The sequence below is a fragment of the Tursiops truncatus genome, chromosome 10 (genome assembly GCF_011762595.2).
Source record: "Tursiops truncatus isolate mTurTru1 chromosome 10, mTurTru1.mat.Y, whole genome shotgun sequence".
NCBI lineage: Eukaryota > Metazoa > Chordata > Mammalia > Artiodactyla > Delphinidae > Tursiops > Tursiops truncatus.
In genome coordinates this window covers 93,330,088-93,351,308 of record NC_047043.1, presented here as the reverse complement: position 1 = coordinate 93,351,308, position 21,221 = coordinate 93,330,088, and the positions used below count along the sequence as shown (strand labels likewise).

Here is a 21,221-nt window from a genome sequence, read left to right as displayed (position 1 = left end):
ATTTTCAGTGTCTTAAAAAAGCATTATTATTATTATTATTATTATTATTATTTTTTGTGGTACGTGGGCCTCTCACTGTTATGGCCTCTCCCGTTGCAGAGCACAGGCTCCGGAGGCGCAGGCTCAGGGGCCATGGCTCACGGGCCCAGCCGCTCTGCGGCATGTGGGATCTTCCCGGACCGGGGCACGAACCCGTGTCCCCTGCATCAGCAGGCGGACTCTCAACCACTGCGCCACCAGGGAAGCCCCAAAAGCGTTATTTTATATATTTTCTTTTTCATAACAGTTGTTTCAGATAAGAGCCTAAATCTGGTACCTGTTACTCCATCTTGGCCAGAAGTGGAAGTCCAAATTTACTATTTTTAAGCCAAGGTTGTTATTATCTGAAAGTTTTTAAACTAATTAATACATTTCCCTATCCTGGTCTTTTATAATCCACTCTTGAATCAATCTATAAACGTATTGTCAAATATATACTACACATGTATAGAAGAGCTAACTACTTCTTACTTTTAGTATTTTCAAAAATATCAGCAAAGACAGGTGTCCACTTACAAGAGGCTTATAAACCCATTGCTCAGAAAAAGCAGAAACAGTTATTATACAACATCATAAGCTAGAAGCAAGGCAGACAGAAAGACTTAGTAACTGACTTTTTCATTGCTGTCCACCCAGGTTTGCTCTGATCTGTGCTAGGCACTTGGAGAACCAAAATGAAAAAGACAGGATCTCTGCCCTCTAGGAGCTTACATGGTAATGGAAGGAAATAGGAAATACTTAAATAGAATCATGTCAGATAAGCAGTAGAAGAAAATAAGATAGGATCATCAGGCAAATACGATTTGGGAGGAACAAGAGTGACTTTATGTGGGGTAGCCAAATAAGTCCTAAGACCTAAATGATGAGAAGGAACCAGCCAACCAAATATTTGGAAGAAAAGCCTCAAATCACTAATCATTAGGGAAAGGCAAATGAAAACCAAAATGAAGTATTACCTCAATACCTGTTAGACTGGGTATCATGAAAAAGATAAGAGATAACAAGTGTTGGTGATGTTGTGGAGAAGAGGAAACCCCTGAGCACTGTTGGTGGGAATGTAAACTGGTGCAACCACTATGCAAAGCAGTATGGAGGTTCCTAAAAAAATTAAAAATAGAACGACCTTGGGGTTGGAGTCAAGATGGCAGACTAGGAGGATGCGGAATTTGCATCTCTGCACGACTAGGGCACCTACCAGGCACCTACGAGGCACCGGTGGGGGACCACAGATACCTAAGGGGACAGGAGGAACCGCCAGAGACTGGGTAGGACGTGGGGTGTGGGGGCGAGTGAGGGGGGAGGAGAAGTGGAGGCGGGACTGGACTGGCACCCCTGAGGGGCGGCTGGGTGAGAGGAAGGGCTCCCCCACCTGAAGGGGGAAATTGGGGGACCTCTGGGAGGGCAAAGGATCAAAAGAGATCCAGTTTTCCCCTGCCCACTTGGGCCCCAGGAACCTGCTGAGATCCCAGGCCTGCTCTGCCCACAGAGGCCCACTCTAGCTGCAAGGGTCCTGAAGGAGTGGGAGGGAGGGAAGGGGGAGCAAAAGTAAAGGCTAGACCTATGGGACCTGCACTCCTGAGAGGTGGCTGGGGGAAGGGAGGAGTTCCTACACCCAGAGGGACCCACCTTGGGAGAGACGGGGGAGGAGGGAGCAGGGGTATGCAGGAAAGGAAGGGAACACGGCCAGCGCTTTCCCTGCCCACTTAGGCACCAGGGAGTCTGCTGGGCTCCCAGGCCTAATCCTCTGCCCTGGGAGCCTCCCTCCTCCCGGGCGGAGCCCAAGCCCCACCCCTACACCCCCACCCAGGGCCCCACCTCTACACTCAGAGACCCCCTCTAAGACCCCATCCAACCACCCAGGGCCTAAACACCACCCACACACCCTCACCCATGGCCCTACCTCCAAACTCCCAAACTCCACACTCCAGAGGCCCTCATTTGGACATGCTGCCTCTCCCCTTCTGCACAGGTCCTAAGCAGAGGCCCGCCCCAAGCTTGAACGTCACCCCACCACCCGCTTAGGTCCCATCCTGCCCTGAACCCCGCCCCTGCTTAAGTTCCACCCCCAGCCAAAATCCACCCCCCATGGTCAAGGCTTTTTTTTTCCTTTTCTTTTTTCCTCTTTTAAATTGGGGTTCTGTTTTACCTTTTTCATTCACTGTTGTTGATTTATATTTTTTCTAATAAATCTTTCATTTTTCTAATTTTATTTTACTCTTTATACTTTGTTATTGTTCTCTCCTTTTGGCTTGTTCCCCACCCCCCATTTTTTTCTTTATTCTGTGGTTTTATTTTACCTTGTTGCAGTTATTTCAATTATATTTTTATTTTTCCTAATATTTTTTATCTAATGTTATTTTGTTTTTTATTCTTTGTTATTGTACTGCTCCTTTTTTTCTTTTTTCTTTTTTTATTGCTGTGCCACATGGCTTGCAGGATCTTGGTTCCCAGGCTGAAGATCGGGCTCGAGCTTCTGTGGTGGGAGCTACAAAAGTCCAAACCATTGCACTAACAGAGAACCTCAGAACCCAGGGAATATTAATTGGATTCAGGACTCCCAAAGGTCCTTATCTCAGCACCAAGACGTGGCTCTATCCAACTGCCTGCATATTCCAGTGTGGGACACCTCAGGCCAAACAACAAGTAAGACAAGAATACAGCCCCACCCATCAAAAAAAGAAACAAAACATGAAATGACAAAAAAATATGTTACAGACGAAGGAGCAAGGTAAAAACCTGCAAGACAAAATTAATGAAGATGAAATAGGCAACCTACCTGAAAAAGAATTCATATTAATGATAGTAAAGATGATCCAAAATCTCAGAAACAGAATGGGGAAAATAGAAGTAACATTTAACAAGGATCTAGAAGACCTAAAGAGCAGGCATACAGTAATGAACAACACAATAACCGAAATTAAAAATACTCTAGAAAAGAATCAAAAGCAGAATAACTGAGGCAGAAAAATGGATAAGTGAACTAGAAGATAAAATGGCGGAAATAACTGTCAGGGAGCAGAATAAAGAAAAAAGAATGAAAAGAATTGAGGACAGTCTCACAGACTAATGGGACAACATTAAAGCACAAACATTCAAATTATAGGGGTCCCAGAAGAAGAAGAGAAAAAGAAAGCATCTGAGAAAATATTTGAAGAGATTATAGTCAAAAACTTCCCTAACATGGGAAAGGAAATAGTCAAGACCAGGAAGTGCAGAGAGCCTCATTACATGATAAACCAAAAAGAAACACGCCAAGACACATATTAATGAAACTACCAAAAATTAAATACAAAGAAAAACTATTAAAAGCAGCAAGGGAAAAGCAACAAATAACATAGAAGGGAATCCCCATAAGGTTAACAGCTGATCTTTCAGGAGAAGCTCTGCAAGTAAGAAGGGAGTGGCAGGACATATTTAAAGTGATATAAAGGAAAAATCTACAACAAGATTACTCTACACAGCAAGGATCTCATTCAGATTTGATGGAGAAATCAAAAACTTTACATACAAGCAAAAGCTATAAGAATTCAGCACCACCAAACCAGCTTTACAACAAATGCTAAAGGAACTTCTCTAAGCAGGAAACACAAGAGAAGAAAAAGACCCACAAAAACAAACCCAAATCAATCAAGAAAATGGTAATAGGAACATACATATCAATAATCACCTTGAATGTAAATGGATTAAATGCTCAAACCAAAAGACACAGACTGGTTGAGTGGATACAAAAACAAGACCCTTATATATGCTTTCTACAAGAAACCCACTTCAGACCTAGGGACTACATACAGACCTACATACAGACTGAAAGTGAGGGGATGGAAAAAGATATTCCATGCAAATGGAAATCACAAGAAAGCTGGAGTAGCAATATTCGTACCAGATAAAATAGACTTTAAAATACTGTTACATTTAGGTGAGTTTTGTGTAAGTTTGTGTTTTTTCCTTTATTATGCAAATTTATACAATAAACATTTATTAATTTTATGAAAAAAAATACTGTTACAGGAGACAAGGAAGGATACTACATAATGATCAAGGGATCAATGCAAGAAGAAAATGTAACAATTATAAATATTTATGTACCCAACATAGGAGCATCTCAATACATAAGGCAAATGTTAACAGTCATAAAAGGAGAAATTGACAGTAACACAGTAATAGTGGGGGACTTTAACACCCCACTCACACCAATAGACAGATCATCCAGACAGAAAATAAATAAGGAAAACACAAGCTTTTAAATGACACAATAGACCAGGCAGACTTAACTGATATTTTTAGGACATTCCACTTGAAAGCAGAAGAATACACTTTCTTCTCAAGTGCACACAGAACATTCTCCAAAATAGATCACATTTTGGGTCACAAATCAAACCCCGGAAAATTTAAGAAAATTGAAATCATATCAAGCATCTTTTCTCACCACAACACTGTGAGACTGGAAATCAATTACAGGAAAAAAACAGTAAAAAACACAAATACATGGAGGCTAAATGGTGCACTGCTAAATAACCAAGAGATCACTGAAGAAACCAAAGAGGAAATCAAAAAATACCTAGAAACAAATGACAAGGAAAACACGATGATCCAAAACCTATGGGACACAGCAAAAGCAGTTCTAAGAGGGAAGTTTAGAGCTATACAGGCCTACCTCAAGAAACAAGAAAAATCTCAAACAATCTAACCTTACACCTAAAGGAACTAGAGAAAGGAGAACAAACAAAACCCAAATTAGCGGAAGGAAAGAAATCATAAAGTTCAGAGCAGAAATAAATGAAATAAACAAAGAAAACAACAGCAAAGATCAATAAAACTAAAAGCTGGTTCTTTGAGAAGATAAACAAAATTGACAAACCTATAGCCAGACTCATCAAGATAAAAAGGGAGACGGCTCAAATCAATAAAATTAGAAAGGAAAAAGGAGAGATGACAACTGACATCGCAGAAATACAAAAGATCATAATAGACTACTACAAGCAACTATATGTCAATAAAATGGACAACCTGGAAGAAATGGACAAATTCTTGGAATAGTACAACCTTCCAAGATTGCACCAGGAAGAATTAGAAAATATAAACAGACCAATCATAAGTAATGAAATTGAAACTGTGATTAAAAAATCTTCCAGCAAACAAAAGTCCAGGACCAGATGGCTTCACAGGCGAATTCTAACAAACATTTAGAGAAGAGCTAACACATACCCTTCCCAAACTCTTCCAAAATACAGCAGAGGGAGGAATACTCCCAAACTCATTCTATGAGGCCACCATCACACTGATACCAAAACCAGAAGAAAATATCACAAAGAAAGAAAATTATAGTCCAATATCACTGATGAATATAGACGCAAAAATCCTCAACTAGCAAACAAATAATAGCAAATGGAATCCAACAACACATTAAAAGGATCATACACCATGATCAAGTGGGATTTATCCCAGGGATGCAAGGATTCTTCAGTATATGCAAATCAATCCACGTGATACACCATATTAACAAATTGAAAAAGAAAAACCATATGATCATCTCAATAGATGCAGAAAAAGCTTTTGACAAAATTCAACACCCATTTATGATAAAAACTCTCTAGAAAGTGGGCATAGAGGGAACCTACCTCAACATAATAAAGGCCATATGTGACAAACCCACAGCCAACATCATTCTCAATGGTGAAAAACTGAAAGCACTTCCTCCAAGATCAGGAACAAAACGAGGATGTCCACTCTCACCGCTATTATTCAACACAGTTTTGGAAGTCCTAGCCATAGCAATCAGAGAAGAAAAATAAATAAAAGAATACAAATTAGAAAAGAAGAAGTAAAACTGTCACTGTTTGTCAATGGCATATTATACATAGAAAATCCTAAAGATGCCACCAGAAAGCTACTAGACTTATTTAATGAATTTGGTAAGGTTGCAGGATACAAAATTAATGCACAGAAATATCTTGCATGCCTACACACTAACAACAAAAGATCAAAGAGAAATTAAGGAAAGAATCCCATTTACCATCACAACATAAAGAATAAAATACCTAGGAATAAACCTACCTAAGGAGGCAAAAGACCTGTACTCAGAAAACTATAAAACACTGATGAAAGAAATCAAAGATGACATAAACAGATGGAGAGATATACCATGCTCCTGGATTGGAAGAATCAATATTGTGGAAATGACTATATTACCTAAAGCAATCTACAGGTTCAAGGCAATCCTGGATTGGAAGAATCAATATTGTGAAAATGACTACATTACTTAAAGCAATCTACAGCTTCAATGCAATCCCTATCAAATTACCAATGGCATTTTTCACAGAACTAGAACAAGAAATTTAACAACTTGTATGGAAACACAAAGGAACCCGACTAGCCAAAGCAATCTTGAGAAAGAAAAAGGAGCTGGAGGTATCAGGCTCTCTGATCAGACTATACTACAAAGCTGCAGTAATCAAGACAGTATGGTACTGGCACAAAAACAGAAATATAGGTCAATGGAACAAGATAGAAAGCCCAGAGATAAACCCATGCACATACGGTCACCTTATCTTTGATAAAGGAGGCAAGAATATACAATGGAGAAAAGACAGTCTCTTCAATAAGTGGTGCTGGGAAAACTGGACGGTCACATGTGAAAGAATGAAATTAGAAGACACTCTAATACCATGCACAAAAATAAACTGAAACTGGATTAAAGACTTAAATGTAAGGCCAGACACTATAAAACTCTTACAGGAAAACATAGGCAGAACACTCCATGACATAAATCACTGCAAGATCCTTTTTGACCCACCTCCTAGAGACATGGAAGTAGAAACAAAAATAAACAAATGGGACCTAATGAAACTTCAAAGCTTTCGCACAGCAAAGGAAACCATAAACAAGACCAAAAGACAACCCTCAGAATGGGAGAAAATATTTGTAAATGACCCAACTAACAACGGATTAATCGCCGAAATATACAAGCAGCTCATGCAGCTCAATATCACAAAAACAAACAACTGAATCCAAAAATGGGCAGAAGACCTAAATAGACATTTCTACAAAGAAGACATACAGATAGCCAACAAATGCATGAAAAGATGCTCCACATCACTAATCATTAGAGAAATGCAAATCAAAACCACAATGAGATATCACCTCACACTGGTCAGAATGGCCATCATCAAAAAATCTACAAACAAGAAATGCTGGAGAGGCTGTGGAGAAAAGGGAACCCTCCTGCAGTGTTGGAGGGAATGTAAATTGATACAGCCACTATGGAGAACAGTATGGAGGTTCCTTAAAAAACTAAAAACAGAACTACCATATGACCCAGCAATCCCACTACTGGGCATATACCCTGAGAAAACCATAATTCAAAAAGAGACATGCACCACAATGTTCACTACAGCACTATTTACAATAGCCAGGACATGGAAGCAACCTAAGTGTCCATCGACAGATGAATGGATAAAGAAGATGTGGCACATGTATACAATGAAATATTACTCAGTCAAAAGGAATGAAATTGAGTTATTTGTAGTGAGGTGAATGGACCAAGAATCTGTCCTACAGAGTGAAGTAAGTCAGAAAGAGAAAACAAATACTATACGCTAATGCATATATATGGAATTTTAAAAAGCGGCACTGATGAACCTAGTGGCACGGCAGGAATAAAGATGCAGACATAGAGAACGGACTTGAGAGCACGGTGGGGAAGGGAAAGCTGGGATGAAGTGACAGAGTAGCACTGACGTATATACACTACTAAATGTAACATGGACGGCTAGTGGGAAGCTGCTGCATAGCACAGGGAGATCAGGTTGGTGCTTTGTGACCACCTAGAGGGGTGGGATAGGGAGGGGGGGAGGGAGGCTCAAGAGGGAGGGGATATGGGGATATATGTATACATATACCTGATTCACTTTGTTGTATAGCAGAAACTAACGCACATTGTAAAGCATTTATAGTCCAATAAAGATGTGGGAAAAAAAAAACAGAACTACCTTGTGATCCAGCAATTCTACTTTTGGGTATTTATCCGAAGAAAACTGAAAACACTAATTGGAAAAGATATATGCACGCCCATATTCATTGCAGTTTTTTTACAATTGCCAAGACATGGAAACAAGATGAGTGTGTGTACACACACACACACACACCAGAATACAATTCAGTCCCGTTTGTGACAACATGGATGTACCTTGAGGGCGTTACACTAAGTGAAATAAGTCAGAGAAAGACAAATATTATATCATTTATATGTGCGAACTAAAAATAAACAACTCATTGAAAAACATATCAGATTTGTGGATACCAGAGTAGAAAGCAAAGGTGGGGTGTGTGGGGGGATGGGTGGAAGAATTAGATGAAGGTGGGCAAAAGGTACGAGATAAATAAGTACCGGGGATGTAATGGACAACATGATGACTATACTTAATACTGTTGTACTGTATAGATGAAAGCTGCTGAAAGAGTAAATCCTAAAATTTTTTTTCACAAGGAAAAAAATATTTTTGTGTGTATCTGTACAAGATGATAGATGTTAGCTACATTTCTTGTGGTGATCATTTTTGCAATATATATAAGTCAAGTCATTCTGCTCAACACCTTAAACTTACACAGTGCTGTATGTCAATTATATCTCAGTAAAACCGAAAAAAAATGATTTGGAAGAAAAGAAAATATGTAAGGAGGGAACAGTTTGGCATGTTCAAGGAAGAGAAAGAAAGACGATATCATTGAAGCATAATGAGTAACTGGGAGAGGGGTCTCCAGTGAGGGGGGCTGTCACAGGAATATGCAATTTCTCTCAATTCAACAGAAAATCACTGGGGTTGGGGAGAGCTTAACCAACAGAGCGATGACAACCTCTTATGTACTTTGTCTCTCCCCACCCTTCTTAAACGATGATTCCAGTTTCTATGTGGAGAGCAAATACTACGGAAGCAGAGTAATAAATAAAAGAAAAACAAAAAGAAAGGTAAAGGCCAGTTTGTGTTATTGCAGAGTGCTGGGAGAGATAACAATGCAAGAACATAAATGAGTGAAGCTGGCTGCATAAAGCCAAAAGGGAATGGTGTGTGATCTTTAGCAAACTGAATAATGCATTCCTAGTTACGGAGGATGGTTGCCACTCTGTTCTGATTACCTGTTGCCACTTTAACTATAGACCCAATGTTGCCAGCTGTTGCAATGCTTCAAGGGTCCAGATGCCCAGAGTTTTAAGATATTCTAATTCTGAACTACTGTACGGAATGCCTCAAAGCGTCACTGGGAGAGGCCAATGCTGTGGACCAACAGTTTGTGGTGCTTGGTATCAACTAATAGTACAGAAGAGTTTAAAGGCTGGATGTAGGTATTTGGGATAAGAGAGGCTGAATTCTGTGCTGTGAACTGTGCCGATTAAAAGCTCATCATGAGATAGATGATGCGGGTAAGGAATGGCTTCGTGGGAGAGGTGGAATTTGTGCTGACCCTTGAAGGCTATGTGTTCTGAAGTGGCAAAACATAATGGGGAAGGCATTTTAGAGAGAAGCCATGGTAAGAGGCAAACCAATGAGTTCTGAAAACCCAAGAGGTGTTGGGGGTAGATGAGGCAAGTGGCCAGAACCAGGAGTCTGGTAATGGAGCAGAAGGAAAGCCAGCTGGAAAGGTAGATTGCGGTCAAATCCATGAGTTTGGGCAGCTTTGGCGTTCAACACAGAAGTGCTACAATCCGATCCTATATTTTCTGGTGAGATACAGTCAGGGAGTAGTGACTCAACAATCATGTTCTCTTAGTAACTGTTGCATTAAATCAGCTGAATGAAGGGCAAGAGAGAACTTATCGGAGAAAATTCTAATTGCTATCATCAATGATTATTCTTACATGGGCATAACTTCTGAGCATGCATATTCATAAATGAGCATTTTTCTCTCCCCTGTTCTAAGTGCCAGGAGGATGTTTCACTTTTAGGCAGTGCCATGGTGATAAATATTCCAAACTCTATTATTAAAGGCATATTTAATCCCTTTTGCAAGAACAGAGCCAACTCCCAGGGTTAGAGAAAAAAGACCTTGAATCTTCAATGCCATGAATGAATCCTTTTGTCCTGTAGCATTTATAAGCAGGAGTGAATGATGGGGACCTCAAAGAGGCATTTTATTCAGGATTCAGCCATCCTCCTTCGAATGAGAAGCCTAAAGTTATCCATGGTATGGTTATTTCTCCTAAACAGAGTTGATCTGTCAAGTGCCGAGTCATCACTCCTGATCTTACTGGCCACAAGGTGCCTGGCAACTTGGAGGTGGTCCTGATAGGTAAGAACCTCGGCTGCTGCCTAGAGTGCAACCCAGCTTGCCTTAGACAGCAAGGCTGCATGAGTCACGTTCCCCAAATCACCGGGTTATGCGAGGTCCATCATGCCCTCTGATATGACGGATGTGATGCTGCCATACTCCCGGCCCTCTGCCTCCACCCCCTTTTGATTAGAGTATAAAGTAGGTAATCAGCCCAGAGGAAATGCAGTTTAGTCATTGTCAGCGAGCAGGTGGATGATAAAGAGTCACAGGTAGTATCACCTAGCTGCAGCTTCTTAGTCATATAAGACTTTGCAAGCTAAGTGTCGTGAGACATAAGGGGTTTAAATACATCAGTGCATTAACTCTGGTACTGGAGACTCCTACTACTTGTAACTGAATGGTAGAGCCCCATGCAGAGTAGGATTTGCCTTTTAAATGAAGATGCTGCAAATGCCATTCTCTCAGTCATGGTCACTTGCTAATCCCCTCTACCTAGAGAGCACAGGAGACTGATGTTAGAATAAGATGTAGGCACAGCAAACACACGTGTAGGAAGGCCAGAAACAGAAAAACCAGGGAAGACACAAAAGAGCGAAAGAGGGCAGAGGGGTGTAGTAGTAATTCTATTCTTTTTTTTTTACTTCTCACTGATGTGGCCTCTCCCGTTGCGGAACACAGGCTCCGGACGCGCAGGCTCAGCGGCCATGGCTCACGGGCCCAGCCGCTCCGCGGCACGTGGGATCTTCCCGGACCGGGGCACGAGCCCGTGTCCCCTGCATCGGCAGGCGGACTCTCAACCACTGCGCCACCAGGGAAGTCCCTAGTAATTCTATTCTTAAAACATACGTGCACAAAAGCATGACTCAGGGAGTTGACATCCCATCCTTTAAAGAGGCGATTGAGAGAAGATCTGGGGAAGTTGTAATGTCATATTTTAAGACACTTCTAAAGATTTGTCCCCAGCTTTGTGTAAACAGGGAACTTTGTGGTGAGCAGAATATACCCCTCTGATCCCTGGAACCCAAGGATATATCTATTACAGGGAAAGGGGGGGATTAAGATTGTACATGAAATCAAGAATTCCAATCAGCTGACCTTGAAGGGGGGAGATTATCCTGGATGATCCTGGCGGGTCCAATATATTCACAAGGGCCCCACATGTGGAATAGGGAGGCCGAAGAGAGGGTCCAAGCGACACACTGTAAGAAAGACTGGCCCAGCCATTCCTGGCTTTGAAGATGGAAGGGGGCCACGAGCCAAGGAACAGGGGTATAGCCTCCAGAAGCTGGAAAAGGTAAGAAACAGATTCTTCCCTAGAACCTCGTGAAAGAAACACAGCCCTGCCAATACCTTGATTTAATCCAAAGGGATTCATTTCAACCTCTGGTGTCCAGACGATAAGATAATGCGTTTATGTGGCTGTAAGCCTGTAAGTTCACGGTTATTACTTATAGCAGCCATGGCCAACCACCCATGAGCCTGTGCATTACAGTATCACTTTTATGTGGTGAGATTCCTGGAGCAGAGGTGGTTCGAAGGAGAAATATCCAATAACCTCCCCCCGCCATATAGAGTCACGGTAAAATGACGTCTAACAAATAGCCCCTTCCTGGCTCAGCTCTCGCTCTGCCTCTCCTCATGCTCTGGACTGTAACTTTGTGTACTTGTCATCTGTTGTCACACTGGGGTCTCTATACATGCTGCGGGCTCTGCCTGGAAACCTCTCCCCACCTACTTGTCCCAAAAGTTCTCTTTCTGTTCCCAGCAACCCTCGATTTCTCACCATCTCCTCTGCGAGGCCTTCTATGTTCACCATCTTCCTTCTCAGGAAAAAGGAACTTTCTCTCCTCTGTGACATAATGCCAATGTCAGGGTACCGTGATTAGTCTGCTTCACTTTGGAACCAGAGTGATTCCATTTGGTTTGGTGGGTTTGGGTTAGTTTCTTTTCCTTTCCCACATAGCAAGAAGATTTATATTACCCCTCTCTCCTGGAGAAGGTTTAAACATTCAGCCTTCTCTGACCTAGATAAGAGGAAACTAATTTTTTCATGACTAAAGTTTCAGACTTTGTCAAATAGGTCTCTTGGTAAATAAGACAGAAGAAGGATGTGAAGAGAGATCACCCCTGAAAGAAAGAAGAGGAGGTGGTAAGATTTCCTCAGAACTAAAAAGAGACTAGGGGAGAGACATTATCTAAACTATTTGAACAGATTGTCCAGCAAGGCGTGGACCTGCTGCCCTGGGATAAAGGTCTGGTTTGTGGTCTGATTACTAGAAGATCACAGAGCTGATGGGAGAAAAGAGGCTGGGCCTCTGTCACCAACACCTCCTATGATGACTTTTATCAGCATCTCACCTCTCTGCCCTCAGGAGGGTACCATCCATTCTGTTTGGTGCCCTTCCGATTATCTCATGTAAACAGTCTGCTGCGGGTTGAATCCTGTTCCCCAAAAAGATATGTTGAAGTTCTAACCCCCAGTAGCTATGAGTGGGAACGTATTTGGAAACAGATCTTTGCAGATGTAATGGAGTTAAGATGAGGTCATTAGGGTGTGTCTTAATCCAACATAACTAGTCTTTAAAGAGGGAAATGTGGATGGAACCATACAGGGAGAATACCATGTGATGACAAAGAATGAAGTGATGCAGCTGCAAACCAAAGAAATCAAGGTTTACCATCGTCACCAGAAGCTGGAAGACAGGCATGGTATGGAGTCTCCCTCAGAAGGACCCAACTCTGCCAACACCTGGATTTTGGACTTCTAGCCTCCAGAAATGTGAAAGAACAACTTTCTGTTGTTTTGAGCCACCCAGTTTGTGGTACTTTTTATAGCAGCCCTAGGAAACTATCACACAATCCTTCAGAAGGAGGCCTGTTAAGTCAAGAAAAGAAGCGACCCCTAGACACCTAGTCGGGTAGGGATGGGGAAGCCCCCTGTTTTTGCTGCTATGGTTGCATGATGACCTTCATGGGGTCAAGGTACTTCTGCCTGCATGAGTCTCTTCCTACATAAAAAAATAAAATAAAATAAGATAAAACTTATATTTTACAACTGCACTGGTATGAAGATTAATGTATTAAGATCATATATTTAAACATTTTCTTTAACCTAAAAGTTTAGTTTTTTTCCTTCCAATTTTAAAAGAAATTAAAATATTTTCTTGGGCTCCTAGACATATGTGGACTCTGGGCACAGCACTTATTATATCTGTTGAAGAAGTCAGTCCTGGCTGCTGCAGAACCTGAACTTTTTGAGCTGGGACAGTGGTCAATGACATCACCATACAGTCCATAGTTTTCGTATGTCTTTTTCATAGCTGTCCTTCAAATAGGATTACATGCGGTTAGCTACATAGTTAGCATTGTGTGAAGTGTATTTCTGTGTGAAAGGCCCTTAGTGTTGTAATGTGTTAGGCAAAGATGAGGTTTTGTGTTAGGCAACACCAGGTTTTCAGCAGTGCTAAGTACTACAGAAGCAATATATGGTGAATTGTAGACATTCCACAAATTATTGTTAACAAGCAGAAAGATAAGAAAACTGAAGAACTTGAACCATACTTTGTCTTAAAACCTTTTAAGCCAAGTTTCCCTAGATAGGGTTCATCTCTTTGATTCACTCATCAGAAACATTCTCCCTCCCCAGATACCTGTGCAGAACTGAGACTCGAGAATAATGCCCCACAGTGTTTCTGGATGTTCAGCTTCCAATCCTCTGGCAATTTCCACATAAGTGACCTTTTCTAGGTAATGAGGGCACTATCACTCAAAGTCTAGTATAACTTAAACTTCATTCACTTAAGGTTCTTTATGATGTAATACTAAGTGGATAATTATGAACAGGCTAGGGTTAGGGTCAGGGTTAGGGATAGGGATAGGTTTCCTATCCTCAACCCAGAAAGAAAAAAGGAATCAGGTCAAATCAATGGCTTCTTGTCCATTAAGACAAAATTGCTTTACAGCATATTATGGGAAGATATCCTTGAGTTAGTTGGACAATGTGTGCATCGTATACTTTGCCTAAACGTCTCTGGGAATGTACAAGGGAAATAGAGAATCCATCACCTTAAGGACCATACAGTTGTTTGGGAAAAGAGAGAAAATGCATATGTTTAATAGCTTGAAAATAATGATTTGGTCATTATTATCACATTTATATTCCTGTGACCAGTGAATCAATAAAAAATTGTGTCTAGGAAAGACAGAATCTGGCAGAGTCTTTTAAGGTGATCTGATCTAACCACTGCGCATGTATCATTTTAGAAAGAAATCCGGTCTCCTTCCTCCCTAAAAGGCTCCATCCACAGTCAGAGCTGGGGACGTCCTCTTCCTGATGCTCAGAAACTGTTTTACGTTATATAACTTGGCCATCATCAGGCTGAATGATAATCTATGCTCTTTCAACCAGACTGAGCATTTTTAGACAAGAGATACTATCTTATTTTATCATGAATTTCCCAGCATCTAAGCAGAATCTTGCATGTAGCAGACACTCAGAAAAGATTAGATAAACAAATGCATAAAAAGGCATGAATAAGCTCAAATTCCATATTTACATACAAGATCATCAGGATGTTATTTATAATGTCGTATATAGCCTAAAAAGGGGGGCTTTAGGCAACAGATTTCAAAATTGCACCCCTTTAATTGTGGTTCTCAAACTTTAATGGATGTACTAATTGTGTAGGTAGCTTGTTTAAAATTCAGTCTCCATCAGAAATTATGATTTCATAGGTATAAGGTGTGAGGCAGGAATCTGCATTTGAACATGGAAGTCCAATGTCCGATAAATAATTTGAGAAACATTAAACAGTGGGGTTTCCTATGGTGCATCTGACTGAACATCCAGGTTATGATTTATTTTTTAGAAATATACATACTTTCTACAGTGAAATAATGATTACGAGAACATCTTAAAATTTAATTGAGCAAATCATGCTGCAGTACAGTGCTTTGGAAGCTTTAGTGTGCACATAATTACTGGGGATCTTGTTAAAAGGCAGATTCTGACTGAGTCTGAGGTGAACATAGGATTCTGCATTCTGAAAAGCTCCCAGGTGTGACCCTCAAGGTGATGGATTCTCTATTTCCCTTCTAGGTTCCCAGTAGCATTTAGGCAATGTATACAAATGCGTGTGGATGCTGCTGGCTCCGTGGAACACACTGTTTGAGTAGCAAAGATGTACAGCATCTCTTAGTGAAATGTGGTATGTGATACACTAGTCTTATAAGATACACCTCACCAAAAGTGTTCCTTGGGTGAATACACATTTTCAGGACTGTATGCTATAGCTTGCTCTTGGAGCTATCATAACACACTGTAATACAATACATTAAAAGTGGTACAAGTCATACAACACATTGTGACTATTTTAAGGTCATAAAGTTTATTTTAACTAGTAACTTGCCAGGAAATTGGCACTGTCTAGTATATGGGACATCTCTTGTCCCACTCACAGCCTCTCAGTCCCACCCCAGCTCCAACAGCTGCAACAACTGTGTCCTCCTGGCTCTGATTAGCTTCTGTCCCGTACACCCTGACAGCACCTCGCCTTGTTCTGGCACCACGTTCCTGCGCATTTCCTGCCCTGGGCGTGTGCTGCAAGCCCGAAGGCTCCAGCAAGGACCCCAGCGGAACATCCTTGGCCCATACACATAGGCAACCCAGGAGTGCAGGACAGCTATTGCTGTGGGGTCATGCTCGTCCCGAAGGGGATGGGTAAAACTTTTCTCCTTTCATCCCAAGGTATATCATTCTCAGACATAGTTAACAAGACTCCTCAGAAGGTCCCATGGGGTCAAACACAGACAACCTGTAGGGGTTGTCAAGTTGGTAATGTATCTTTGCCCCTTTCTCTGTAACTTGACCCTTTCCTGCACTCCAACTCTCTGGAATAATTTCCCAACTAAACCGGCCTGAAATACATCTAGTCCAGATTTACTTGAGCTGTAAATAAAATATATACCTGATTTCAAAGACTTTGGTATAAAAAAGGATGGAAATGCCTTACTAAGAACTTATTATATTGAGTACATATTGAAAGAATATGTGGAATATATTCAATTGTGACAGTGTGATGTACAGTAGGAAATGTATATTTGGGTCTTCATCCTCATGCCTGTCACAGAGCTCTCAAAACCCTCGGAATTTCCTAAGTGCTAAGAGTGATAAAGGTAAAAAGTGTGACTTCTGTTATTCATAACAAACCCCTTTCAACCATATCTGGAGTTTACGTTAATGAGGTGACCCAGGACAGTCTCCTAGGGGGGCTGGTTATCAGGGGAACCAACCAGGTAACTAGAGGGTTGGAAATTTCAACTTCCCTGGCCCCCAACACACCCTCTGAAAGGGGAGAGGGGCTAGACATTGAGTTCCATTACCAATGGCAAAAGATTTAATCAATCATGCCTATGTAATGAAGCCTCCACGGAAGGCTAGTAGTACAGGGTTGAGAGCTTCTGGGTTGCTGAGCACACAGGGGTGCCGGGAGGGTGATGCATCAGGTGGGAAGATGGAAGGCCACGCCCCTCCCCCAATACCTTGTCCTTCGCACCTCTTCCATCTGGCTGTTCCTGGGTTTTATGATTTTATAATAAACTGATAATCTGTTAAGTAAACACTTTCCATGAGTTCTGCGAGCCATTCTAGCAAATTACTGAACCTGAGCAGAGGGTTTGGGAACCTCTGATCTATAGCCTGTCATCAGAAGCACAAGTGACAACCTGAACTTGTGACTGGCAATTCAGTGGATAGGTGGGGACCAGTCTTGTGGGACTGAGCCCTTAACCTGTGGAGTCTGTGCTAACTCCAGGTAGTTAAACAGATTGCAGAATTGCTTGATGCGGGGAAAAGCCACACACAACTGCTATCAGAAGTATTGAGAATAGAGGAGAAAATGGAAAAAGAGGGGTTTTTAAATTATTATTTCATCAGTTAAATAAAGTACACTATTAAAATTAAAGTCTTACCTGGTTGTTTTTACTTTTTTTAAAACATGGTTACGAGAAATTTAAAATTAGATGATGTGGCTCTTATTTTTTATTTTTTTGCGGTATGCGGGCCTCTCGCTGCTGTGGCCTTTCCCGCCGCGGAGCACAGGCTCTGGACGCGCAGGCCCAGTGGCCATGGCTCACGGGCCCAGCCGCTCCGCGGCATGTGGGATCTTCCCAGATCGGGGCACGAAGCCGTGTCCCCTGCATCAGCAGGCGGACTCTCAACCACTGCGCGACCAGGGAAGCCCTGTGGCTCTCATTTATGTTGGTTAGCACTGTTGTCAACTTTGTGGAGTATCCTACAGCCTTCCAGAAAATTGCCTCTCCCTTTATTTAACTCAAAGGTAATTATTAGGGTGCTTGGAACCAAAGGATCCAACCAGTAAATGTACTAAGAAAACAGATAAAATGAAAAGTTACACAATCATCTCTTATCTCCATTTATGCCCATTCAACTAGCATAAACCCAGCAGTCAGGAAGAACAAAGACAAATCATCACTCACAGTCATTCTCTAGGTCAATGGTCCTCAATTCTGGTTGCAAATTCGACCATGTGAACATCTTTTTCAAATATTCTGATAAGGGGACCTCACTGAAGACCACTTCTGTGCATATGAATAATTTGGGGCTTTTGTTAAAATGTAGATTCTGATTTAGTAGATCCAAAATGTGGCCCAAGATTCTGCTTTTCCAACAAGCTCCCAGGTGATGCTGATGCTACTGGGCCACAAACAACAAATTGAGGAGCAAGGTTTAAAACCGAAGGTATAAATTGGAGTCGAAATTGCCAGAGTTTGCAGTCACAAGAGACATGCATTCTTCTGTGAAGAAGATTGTAAGAATTACAAAGCTAATCCCATTTCATCCTGGTGCAAACCTCATGGGGGCTTCCTTTTGGCATCCCTGTATTTTGCATACTTGTCTCTCTCCACCAATAGGTACCCTGGACCAGTCACTCAATCTCCCCATGATTTTTTTTTTTTTTTTTTTTGGAAGTACAGGAGCCTCTCACTGTTGTGGCCTCTCCCATTGCGGAGAACAGGCTCCGGACACGCAGGCTCAGCGGCCATGGATCACAGGCCCAGCCGCTCCGCGGCATGTGGGATCTTCCCGGACCGGAGCACGAACCCGTGTGCCCTGCATCAGCAGGCGGACTCTCAACCACTGCGCCACCAGCGAAGCCCTCCCCGTGTTTTATTTCCTCCCCTTGAAAACAAAACAGCAGTAGCTATCGAGAGGATTAAAAGGTACTTCACATTTTGCCTTTAGAGTGCTGGTGCTATAGTATATACCCAGTAAAGGTCACTTTGTTTTATTATTATTACTATTATAGTCAAGTTCAATTCTGTACTTTTTCAGCTATGAAAATTGTGACCCAAAGAAGGAAAATAATTTGCCTAAGGTCACATATTTAGCTTGTAATGAGCTAGCCTGGGTTTCAACCCAGATTTCAAAATCCTAAATTCACTGCTCACTCCTCTTCAGTGGTATTCTATTCACTTCTCTGGACGTCTCTGTACTATAGCAGTTGTTGTACTTTATGGTGATTATTACGTTTACTTTTTGTGGTTTAAAATATGCCCCCAAATCTTCTGACACTTTCTTCAAAAGGTGTAGCCTAATCACTGTGTGCAGGCTAGAACCATGACTCCCTCCTAATGAACAGATTAAGGCAGGAGGCACAGTGCGTGACTGCTGAGACGAAGTCGTAAAAGGCACTGTGGCTGCCATCTTGCCCCCTGTCAGATCACTCCCTTGGGGAGAAGCCAGCCGCCATGGTGGAAGGATTCTCAAGCAGCTGTATGGAGAGGAACTGAGGACTTCTCACCACAGCTGGCAGGGAAGTGAGGTCTTCTGCCAACAGCCACAGATTTTGTCTCAAAGCTATTATTTCTCCCGTACAAGGTTCCACTATACTACACACATTCTTCTACTCTTGCTTATACAGTGAACAAGTGTACACCTGCCCTTTAGCTCAGGTTCACAGGTCTTCCCTGGAGAAGGGTGTCAGGCCAGTTAAGCTTAGGGTGTCTTTTTCTGATGCCTCCTGGGAGCACTGGAAAGTTCTGGGCCTCAAGAGGAAAAAGCGGGGCCCAGCCGTATGGGTGTTCAGAGAGCTCCGCGCACAGAGCTCCCTGCCCTGGTGCTGAACAAGGAGAGAGCCACCTTGGAAGTGTCTCCTCCAGCCCCAGTCAAGCCTTTAGATGATGACAGCCCCAGCAGACATCTTAACTGGCCCCTCCCGAGAGAGCCAAAGCCAGAACCACCCAGTTAAATTTCCTGAATTCTTTACCCACAGAAACTATGAGATACTATTTTTTGTTGTTTTAAGCTGCTAAGTATTTGTGTTAACTTGTTGAGCAGCAAGAGATAACTGATGCATTATTTACTCAGCTGTGTTCTCTAATAGACTGAAAGCATAGGACCTGGAATAGCATGTATTAATCCATTCACTCATTGAATCACTCATTCTTTCTCACATCCATCCATCTACTCATCAAACATTTATTGAGAACCTGCATTTCAGGTGTTGCTCCTACATGCTGGGCATGTAATAGTTGAATGCAAGATAGACCCTCTCCTTACAGAGCTTACAGTCAAGGCAAGGAAAGAGATTACTATTCGATAAATATCTGATAAACCACTTGAGGTAGAATATAGTGAATACAGTAAAATCTTAGCTAATATTGTTTTAAAGATATGCTAATTTCATTGTTTTTAATCACACTGAACCAAGTCTCTTCCCAGGTTCAAGATAAGCAAGGAAGCCTAGAGCAGAGTCAGAAGCTGGTGAAGCCCAGGGCTTTTGTTTGTTTGTTATAATCCTCTTGTAAACTAATACTTAGGCAATGATTATCAAGAGATGTAACTACTAAAATATTCAGACCTCTAAAAAATTCAGACCTCACATGCCTGCAAATGGAAATACACAAAATCTCTATGGCTGTACATATATTATTTTATAAAGACAAAATTTGATTAAATTTTTATATCTAATTATCAATATACTTAGTCCCAGAGAGGAACGAACATCACAAGGAGAAAAATCCAAATTCAGGAAAAATACACAGGAAAAATAATGCAGTTTCTTCCACAAATTAATTATAGGAAAAATAAATAAGAAGAGGGAGGGTATATTGATAGATTTAAAAATTGTTTTAACTTATAATATATAGCAATCAATTACAATGTATTGCTTTTATTTAGCTCTCAGTCAAAACAAACTCTTAAAAGGAAAAGAAATATGTATTTAAAACATTAACGAAAATTATGAAACCATTAGGGAAACTTGCACACTGAGTATATATTTGATGATGTTTAGGGATTATGATGTTTTGATTAAGTTTTTTAAAAGTCCCTGACATTTAGAGACATCTACTGAAGTTATTAGAGGTGAAGTAATATGATATCTGGACTTTGCTTTATTAAAAAAAAATGGTTCTGAAGAACCTAGAGGTAGGAGAGGAATAAAGACCCACACGTAGAGAATGGACTTGAGGACACGGGGAGGGGGAAGGGTAAGCTGGGACGAAGTGAGAGAGTGGCATGGACATATATACACTACCAAATGTAAAATAGATAGCTAGTGGGAAACAGCCGCATAGCACAGGGAGGCCAACTCGGTGCTTTGTGACCACCTAGAGGGGTGGGATAGGGAGGGTGGGGGGGAGATGCAATGGGAAGGAGATATAGGCATATTAAAAGAAAATAATCTACAGGGGACAAGAGTAGAAGCAGGCATATAATAGTAGAGTCTATAGATGACAGTTTGGATGAGGGTGACAGAGCAGTGGAGATGGTGGCAAATTGTAGAAGCAGTAGGATTTCCTGATGGATCAAACAGTCTAAAAGAAAGATAAATGTCAAGGATGTTTCCAATATTTTTGACTTGGGCAATCGAAAGGAAGAGGTTGGCAATAAC

The 21,221-nt window shown here is 41.4% G+C and overlaps 1 protein-coding gene across 1 annotated transcript in view; it reads right to left on the bottom strand.

Annotated features, from left to right (window-relative positions):
• The window catches only part of GRM7 (glutamate metabotropic receptor 7), an 817,195-nt gene that overhangs the window by 660,379 nt on the left and 135,595 nt on the right, over window positions 1–21,221 (bottom strand). The window lies entirely within an intron of this gene.